At 41.2% G+C, this 8769-nt stretch overlaps 1 non-coding gene across 1 annotated transcript; it reads left to right on the forward strand.

Annotated features, from left to right (window-relative positions):
* The first annotated feature begins 8414 nt into the window (after window positions 1–8414).
* Window positions 8415–8545, forward strand: LOC119473899. Its single transcript, XR_005203156.1, has one exon. It is a non-coding gene; the product is annotated as a U8 small nucleolar RNA (small nucleolar RNA).
* The last annotated feature ends 224 nt before the right edge of the window (window positions 8546–8769 follow it).

An 8769-nucleotide genomic window follows, 5' to 3' on the forward strand; every position in this document is an offset into this window, starting at 1 on the left:
TATGGCCTCAAACTATGTAACTACCTCGGAAAGTTTTATGATAGAAACAGGATAATTATCACAATGACAATCAAAATCAAAATAATCTAATCATTTTAAAGATAAGGAAAATGAAACTGGATTTTTGGAAACGGGCTTCTCATCTCTCTTGTATTAGAGAAAGACCCTGCTTGAAGCTTTGACTTTTTAAATAAGGTCATTTCTAGTCTATGTCTTTTACGGGCTGACTTCTCTTTGTCTTCCTCCCCTAAACCCTTCCCACTCCCTCTGCCTTAACCTGTAGAATTAATTCTACCTCATCTAAATTTGTGCAATACTTTATGCACATCTCCATTTTTAAAGAAAAGTTATCAAAAGTACTATACCCCAGAACCTAAAGTGCAATAATATATATATATATATATATATATATATATTTATTTTAAAGTTCTATATGCCCAAAAATGCAAGGATGGTGTGACATAAGAAAATCAGTCAACATGCACATTATAGAATGAAGGGAAAATTCACACAATCATTATCTTCATTGACATAGAAACGCATTTAACAAAATCCAACACCCTTTCATGATAAAAACATTCAGAAAACCAGAAGAAAGGAACTTCCTCAGCACCATAAGAGGCCTTTCTGCTAACATCAAACAGTATGAAAGACTGAAAGCTTTCCGCATAAGATCAGGAATAACACAAAGACGCCTGTTTTTGCCGTGACTATTCAACATTGCACTGGACGTTCCCACCATTAAAAAGAATGAAACACATACGCTACAATGTGCATGAACCTTGAAAATATGCTACTTGAAAGAAGGTAGACACAAACGGTCACATAATGTATGATTCCATTTATATGAAATATTCAGAATATATCAATCCTTTGGGACAAAAGGCAAATTAGTTGATTGCCAGGGAGTTCAGGGAGGGGACATGGAGAGAAACTGGGTGAGGAGTTTTAGTTTGGAATGATGATAGTATTTTGCAACGTATAGAAGTGTTGATTTCATGACATTGGGAATATGCTAAATGCCAGTAAATTGTCCGCTTTAAAGTGGTTGTTATTTATTTTTAATTTTTTTTTAAGCATTTGATAGTGACATCCTTTACTACAGCAAGGTAGCTGGTTACCTAAAACTGAGAAATTTAGAGTAAATACCTTAAAAAAGTTTGTTGCAGATACAAGACAAATGGAGGCAAAGTTAACTGAGTGCTAGAGGTCCCGATGTGGCTCATTAAGGAGCTCCCGGCAGCCGGGCTCCACCAGGACGGCTCACAACCTGGTAGCATCTGCTTCCAAGGGAAAAGCCCATTGGAATCAGCTGTGTTTAAGAGGTAATTTCATGTAAGGTGAATTTCATGATGTCACCGAGTTCAAGGAAATGAGTCCTTTGAAACCCAAATTCAAGGGCGGTTAAATATCTGTCAATGGATGTTTCCCCACGATATTAAGTACTTACATGTGCATTGTTTCTGCTGTTTGGGGAGCTCTCTGCAGCTCTAACACTTCCCACAGGATTCAACAGGAAAAATGAGCTCCACGCAGGCTCGCCCAGTAATAAAAAGACTTCATTAGCGCGCCATCTGGTGGTGAAGATATAATTTGCAGCAAAACCTCAGGCCGCAGTTTTTTGTTTTTTGATTTTTTTGGGACAGGGTTAAGCCTGTGTTGCCCAGGCTGGAGTGCATGGAGTGCAATGGCATGATCATGGCTCACTGCATCCTTGACTTCTTGGGCTCCAGCGATCCTTCCACCTCAGACTCCAGAGTAGCTGGGACAACAGGGATGAGCCACCACACCTGCTAGTTGATTATTTTTTTCTGGAAACGAGGGTCTCACCGTATTGCCCAGGCTGGTCTCAAACTTCCGGACTCAAGTGATCTGCCTGCCTTGGCCTCCCAAATTTCTGGGGTTGCTGACATGAGCCACCGCACCCGACTGGGCAGCAGAGATGAACTCCGAGGTTACTTTCTGTCTTTTCTTCAAGCCGGAGTGGTTTAGGTCACTGGTCATGAATTCAAGGATCGGGGTTGCACACCTTCTCGAAGACCTCACCTTCCTTAACATCAAAATGCTCTGACTTATTCTGGCTTCCTTAGGAAACAGCCTGAAGGGAAGCCGTGAATGCTGACTCCCTATTGAAAGCTGGTCACAGCTTCAGGACATCCTCGGTGAGGCCTCGGGCAACCCCCCTGCCCAAATAGTGATGGCCCTGTAGGGGGTCCAGGGAACCTTTCCCCCTACAACTTCAAGAAAGCAGCTGGTGGCAGGGGTCTTTCTAGAGCACCTACTGTGCAGGAGGGAATCCAAGAAGGCCGAAAAGCTGGATTTCTGCACACCTGTCACTGGGTCAGGGGCATCCCCTGCACGGCCACCATTTCTGCCTGTGGGCCATCCGTGGTTTCTCTGGTCCCTTGTAGTAACTGCAGCAGCGCTACTGCCATCTCAGCTCCTCCGGAAGATAGTTCTGGGAGGCACCTCACTACTTTGTTTATGAGATCCAGCTGTGTAGCTGTTGCCTTGTTTGGTTAAATTGCCCCCTTTAAAATGGTTATTATCATTTATTTATTTAGCATTCCACAGTGTCATCCTTTACTACGGCAAGGTAGCTTGTTACCTAAAACGGAGAAAAGCAAGAGCAAATGCTTTAAAAAGGTTTGTTGCAGATACAAGAAGACAAGTGGAGGCAAAGACAGCTCCGTGCTAGAGGCCCAGATGCGGCTCCTCAGGGAGCCCCTGCAGCCCGGAGGGAGTCTTGCTGTTTGGTTATATTTGCAAGCAGCGTTGCAGTTCTGAGCAGATTTTGGAGGTGGTGGTTACTTCAAGGAAGGGCTTGAGATGAGCAGCTCATTTGCGCTTCACAAGTCCTCTGTGAGATAAATAGGGAAGGTTATTCTAATTCTTTCCATTTCACGCAAGTGTTAAACCCAGTCCCTGTCTTTGTTTAAGAATAGATATAAAGTTGCTGTGTCTTTCCAGAAATACAAGAGCCATTCTACTTCCCACGGAAAGCCTGCGTTCCACACGTGTCCTAGATCAATATCTGCGTTTTAAGATGAAAACAGGCAAAACAGTATCGTGTTCTGTTCACCTCCACTTTGGCTCTTCACTCGAGCCGACTTACATTATTATGGGTGGAAACACAAACAGAGACAATATTTTTAACATGTTTTCTTGTCCTTGGAGCAAAGAACAGCAAAAAGTAGTTGACTTAACCTGATTTGAGGTAAAACGCTTGACAGACGTTAGTAACCTGGATGTATATTGCCATCTTGTGGCCAATACTATTATCACAGGAACGTAGGTGTGTCCAGAAGAAAGAATTGTAGTAATTTTGGGGAAACTGCTTGTATTATACTATGGTTGTTATTACGGTGTACAGATTTTAATGGCTTAATTGTCCCAATGTCAGCTATATACATACACACACAGGTACGCAGACACACAATTTTGAATCCTATATTAACAAAAATGTGCACATACATTTTTAGAAGTTTCCAAACTATTTGTAACATATACATAGCCCAGACCCTGTTTTCTTCCTTGCTTATTTCTAAGGAAAAGAGCTCTTTGAGGAGAATTTTGAGGTTTTTGTTTTTAAATACAAAGTTTTAATCTTATGTTTCCTGTTAGCGTAATCTGGAGCCATGGTTTTCAAACTTTTTGATTTCCCAGGAGAAAATTCCAAAAATATCACAAATAATATTGGTGATTTCAATTATTTTTATTTTGCCAAATTGAACATTTAAAATAATTGGTTTCAAACTGCTATTATAATAATTTCAAAAAAGAAAGAGCATTTTAAAGTGCAGGAAAAATGTAGAAGAGATGTGATGACTGTGGTAGCTTTAGTTTCTCTCCCTAATGACCGTCACAGGTGGGCGCCAGGAGATGAACATTTAGAAACCACTGAGTGATGGCAGAGGCCAAGTGCACTGGGAATTTAAGGCCATATTGATATGAGACAAAACACAGAGTGTAAATGTGGGTCCTCACGGATTTTTCCTTTTTTTTTTTTTGAGATGGAGTCTTGCTCTGTCGCCAGGCTGGAGTACAGTGGCACAATCTTGGCTCACTGCAACCTCCACCTCCTGGGTTCAAGCAATTCTTCCGCCTTAGCCTCCCAAGTGGCTGGGACCACACGGGCATGCCACTATGCCCGGCTAATTTTTTTGTGTGTTTTTAGTACAGACGGGGTTTTGCCACGTTGGCCAGGATGGTCTCAATCTCTTGACCTCATAATTCACCCACCTCGGCCCCCCACATTGCTGGGATTACAGGCGTGAGCCACCACACCCGGCCAAGGATTTCTCCCTTTCTACAAAACTTCTGTTTCTCTCTCCTCACTTCTCAGTTTGTGCTGCTGTGGGTGTTTTCTGCACTCACACCGCCAGACCCAGGCTGGAACTGTCCCTTGGCTTGCATGACAGCACCTTCTTGGTTTCTTCCTCCTGTCCTGGCCACTTCTAGTTAGTCTCTTTTGCAGGCTTAGTATTACTTGCCAGAGCTCAGTGTAATCCCTACAATGATCATTTGAAGGCATGAAGACATCATCACATTCATCCTATGGATTTTTTCCCAGCTAAGAACCATCAAGTCTTTCATCTGATCTTTATTCATCATTACATCCACACTCTAGAGTCCTAGTTGCCCTCCTGTGGATGTGCTTGAATTTGCAGATGCCATTCTCAAAGAGCGATGCCAGGAGCAGCATCAGATAGAACAGACTCTGCCTGGCTGGTCAAGGTGTCTCCCAGCACTTTGGGAGGCCAAGGCGGGTGGATCATGAGGTCAAGAGATGGAGACCATCCTTGCCAACATGGTGAAACCCCGTCTCTCCTAAAAATACAAAAGTTAGCTGGGCTTAGTGGCACATACCTGTAGTCCCAGCTACTCGGGATGTTGAGGCAGGAGAATCACTTGAACTCAAGAGGCGGAGGTTGCAGTGAGTTGAGATCACGCTGCTGCACTCCAGCCTGGGTGACAGACCGAGACTCCATCCCAGGATTTTTGGGTTGACAAGCACATCACTTTCCATTCTTACTGACTTAGGTTAATTGTTCTTCACACATTTCACTGTCAATCTCTTTAATCTCTCCTCATACAATTGTTGCATTTTGTCTCAGATTTGTAACTTTGCACATATGTTCACTTACCAATAAACTAGCAAAATTAAAAAGGCCTTTAAATTTCTTTTGTCACGGGCCCGAATTACATTGACTTTGGGATATCCAGCCATTGGGTGTGAAGTTTTATTAATTTCACAAATCTGCTTTTCTGTTTGGGAGGCTGAAGGAAAATGCACCTTGAAGAAGAAGACTTCCGTAGCTCGAAAGTTTGTGTATTTGACGGAGAACAGAGGAGCCCAGCTTACTTTAAACACTGGAAATTCCCTCATCAAAAGAAACCGTAGGCAATGAAAAACTTTTGCTTCTCTGATGGAATAAGGTGTATTTGTTTCCTAGGACTGTTACAAATTATTAGAAACTTAGTGGCTTAAAACAATACAAATTTCTTTCTTTCTCAGAGACCTAGAGGCTAGAATCCCAAATCAAAGGTCAGCAGGCTCCAGCTTCTCTTGCCAGCTCTTGAAGAGAGTCCTTCTATGTTTCTTTCAGATTTTGGTGGCCCTGAGCGTTCCTTGACTTCTGGCTGCACAGTTTCACTCCCTGACTCCATCTCCACGGGGCTTGTTTTCTTCTGTGTCTTCCCTTCTATCTTTTGTAAGACACTGTCATCAGATTTAAGACTCACCTGGATAATCCAGGATGATCTCATCGTGATGCTCATAATTTAATTACATCCGCAAAGAAGACCATTTTCCAAACAAGTTCACACTAACAGGTTCCAGGGAATAGGATGTGACATGTCTTGGGGGGAGGGGAGCCCATTCCACCTACGGCCTCGAGTTATATGCTTACCAAGGATTCTGCGGCTTGGCTATGTAGTTTTAGTTTTAAAGCCCATCAGTCACCACCAATTAATCATCCCATGCCACGGTTTCTTTTTTTTCTTTTCTATTGCATCTACTTGTTGCATCTCCCTGAGGTTGGTAAAGTTGGATCTTTTGACACAGACAATAAATTTTCTATGTGGTCTCCGAACAAGCTATCTGAACTCAATTTCAATTTCTGACCTGTCCTTGTTACTGAGCAGCTGTATCATGACATTAAAAGTTTTGTGAGTCTAGCATTCATGACAATATCACTAGGAACATCATCATAGGCTGTATGTGTATAGAGGCCTGAAAACATGAATACCACGGAGTCAACTTATCACCTGATGTAAATTGTCAGTTTGGTTTCTGGATAGGGAACCTTTATTAGGTATGAGTTTTACAAATATCTTCCCCCCTCTGATGCCTGTTCTTTTCCCTTCTATCATTTTGTCTGCTTTTTGAATGGTATATTTTGAGAAATGGAAATTTGTAATTTTACTATAACCAAATATATTTTTATTTTTATGCAGCAAAGAATAAGTTTCAGAAACATACAATATAATGCTATGTATAGAGAATTTAAACACAGGCAAAGTAATGCCATATGTTGCTTGAAGATACACTCATATGTAGCAAAAGTGTAAAACAATGCATAGGAACGGCAGGCACCTAATTGAGGGCATCAAAGTTAATAGTAATGTTTTTATTTTTTTAAGCAGAATGGCAAATATAAAACTAGAGAAGTTTGGAACTCACCACCTCTACTCCTGCTGGCTTTTTCTACTTGGGGAAAATAACTTACAAAATAATTAATGTCACTTTCAAGCTTAACATCAATTTTGTCACTGAACGTTCAACAAGGCTGTCTATGAATTCTGATTGAGCATGAGAACTGCACCAACTTAAACACTGCTTACGCCTTCTGTGTAACTAGGAAAAAATGTGGGGTATATGGAAAAGAGAAAGAAAGCTTTTCTTTATTGACATACCTATCATTAGGGTTTTCCATTAATAAATATTATATACTGTGCTTCTAGAACAAAAGTTGACGGGGAGAGATAGTAAGGGGAGAGATGCCAGTTGTAGGTGATGGGGAGGAAGGCAGCAAATCACACTGCCACGGGTGTACCTATGCAACAATCTTGCATGTTCTTCACATGTATCCTAAAACCTAAAATGCAATAAAATAAATAAATGGAAAAAAAGTTGACAGTAGTCATTTGCCAGTGAATTTTGTAGATCCATACCATTAATTTGTCTTCTTTTTTTTCTTATTTCATTTATCCCCAGTAAACACACTATGTGTGGTTGACACATTTTCCTTGGGATGTATTTTTATCCCGTGAAAGGCTCACATGCCTGTTTTCTTGACTTCAGTTAGGAGAAGCAGACTTTTACAAAGAAAACCCCCATGAAGACTGAGCAGAAACAGACGACTCTCTCCTCTCTAAAAGTTGTATTTTGGTGCCATAGTAAATTCAAGTCAACAATTAAATGAACACTTATTGAGCACCTACTTCTTGGGGTGCTTAGCACCAGATTTGCTCTCAGGGGTGTTCATTCTGCTTGGGGAAGAGTGAGGAAGGAAGGGTAATATTACTATGGACTAAATGTCTTTGTCCACCCAAAATGTGTATATTGAAACCGTAATCTCCAATGTGATGGTATTTTGAGCTAAGGCCTTCGGGAAGTAATTAGGTCTTGATGGTGGAGCCGTCATTAGGAAATTAATGCCCTTAGATGGAGAGATGTGATGGTGTGCTATCTCTCTCCCTTTCTCTCTTTCCCTCTCCGTCTTCCTCTCTCTCCCTCTCTCTCTCCTTGCCTCTGTCTCCCTCTCTTTCCTCTCTTCTATGGCCTCTCTCTTTCTTACTGTCATACGAAAAAACCATGCGTGATCTCAGGCTTTCAAGTCTACAGCTGTCTGTTGGTTAAGACACCCAGTCTGTGGTATTTCCTTATAACAGCCTGAGCTACGACAAACATGTACAGCAATTCCTGTAAAGGCAGAGGCACTATGTTTGAGCTTCCTTCATTTTATTCTAATTTTCTCAATGCCTTTCCTCCATACCTAAGATTAATACCCAGAAGCCAGTGCCAATTCTTCTAGTCAGGGGCACTGAATAACTCTCAGGGGCCATTGGATATCTACCCAGCGGCTGGTGAGTGACCTTCAGTGCTTTGACTTTCAAAAGGGCAGAGACACAAAGTATCACATCTCTTCAATTCCGCACAATAACCTTCTCTCTTTAGAAGGAATTGCTGAAGAATGCACTGCTCTTGGGGAAAGTTAGACCCAGCTCTAACTTGGCCAACTGATTTGCTCCCTGAGAACAGCTATGTGGATTCTCCCCATGGGTTATTACCAAATTGGAAGGATGCTCGTGTGGCTTTAATGATCTCTAGTGTGGCAAAATGGTTTTAGGAGCAGATGGACTGTGAGTGGACTTGCTCATTCTGCTGAGCATTTGAAAGAGATTTATTATTCACAGGTGTGATCATCCTTGCCTGCTCCTCCTTTGGAGGGCGGAGTTCGTGATGACTAGAGTTCATGTGCTATGTGATTAACTCTCTGCCTCATCAGGATTTGCAACATCCTGATTGCTCCTACCTGATTCTTCCTGAAGAAAAAAAAAGAAGAATAAATTTAAAGATAAGTGCATTATCATAGGGCATTGAGAGTCATCCACGAATATAACTTTGGTTTTAAAATCTTTTGTTAAAAATATACATACATATATAATTATGAAAATCATAGTAGTTAAAATAATGATGAAAATAATAATGATTAGAATAAAGTACTTGATTTTAATAAATATACAAGCAGGTAAATAACAATT

The sequence above is a fragment of the Cebus imitator genome, unplaced genomic scaffold, assembly GCF_001604975.1.
Source record: "Cebus imitator isolate Cc_AM_T3 unplaced genomic scaffold, Cebus_imitator-1.0 Scaffold9, whole genome shotgun sequence".
NCBI lineage: Eukaryota > Metazoa > Chordata > Mammalia > Primates > Cebidae > Cebus > Cebus imitator.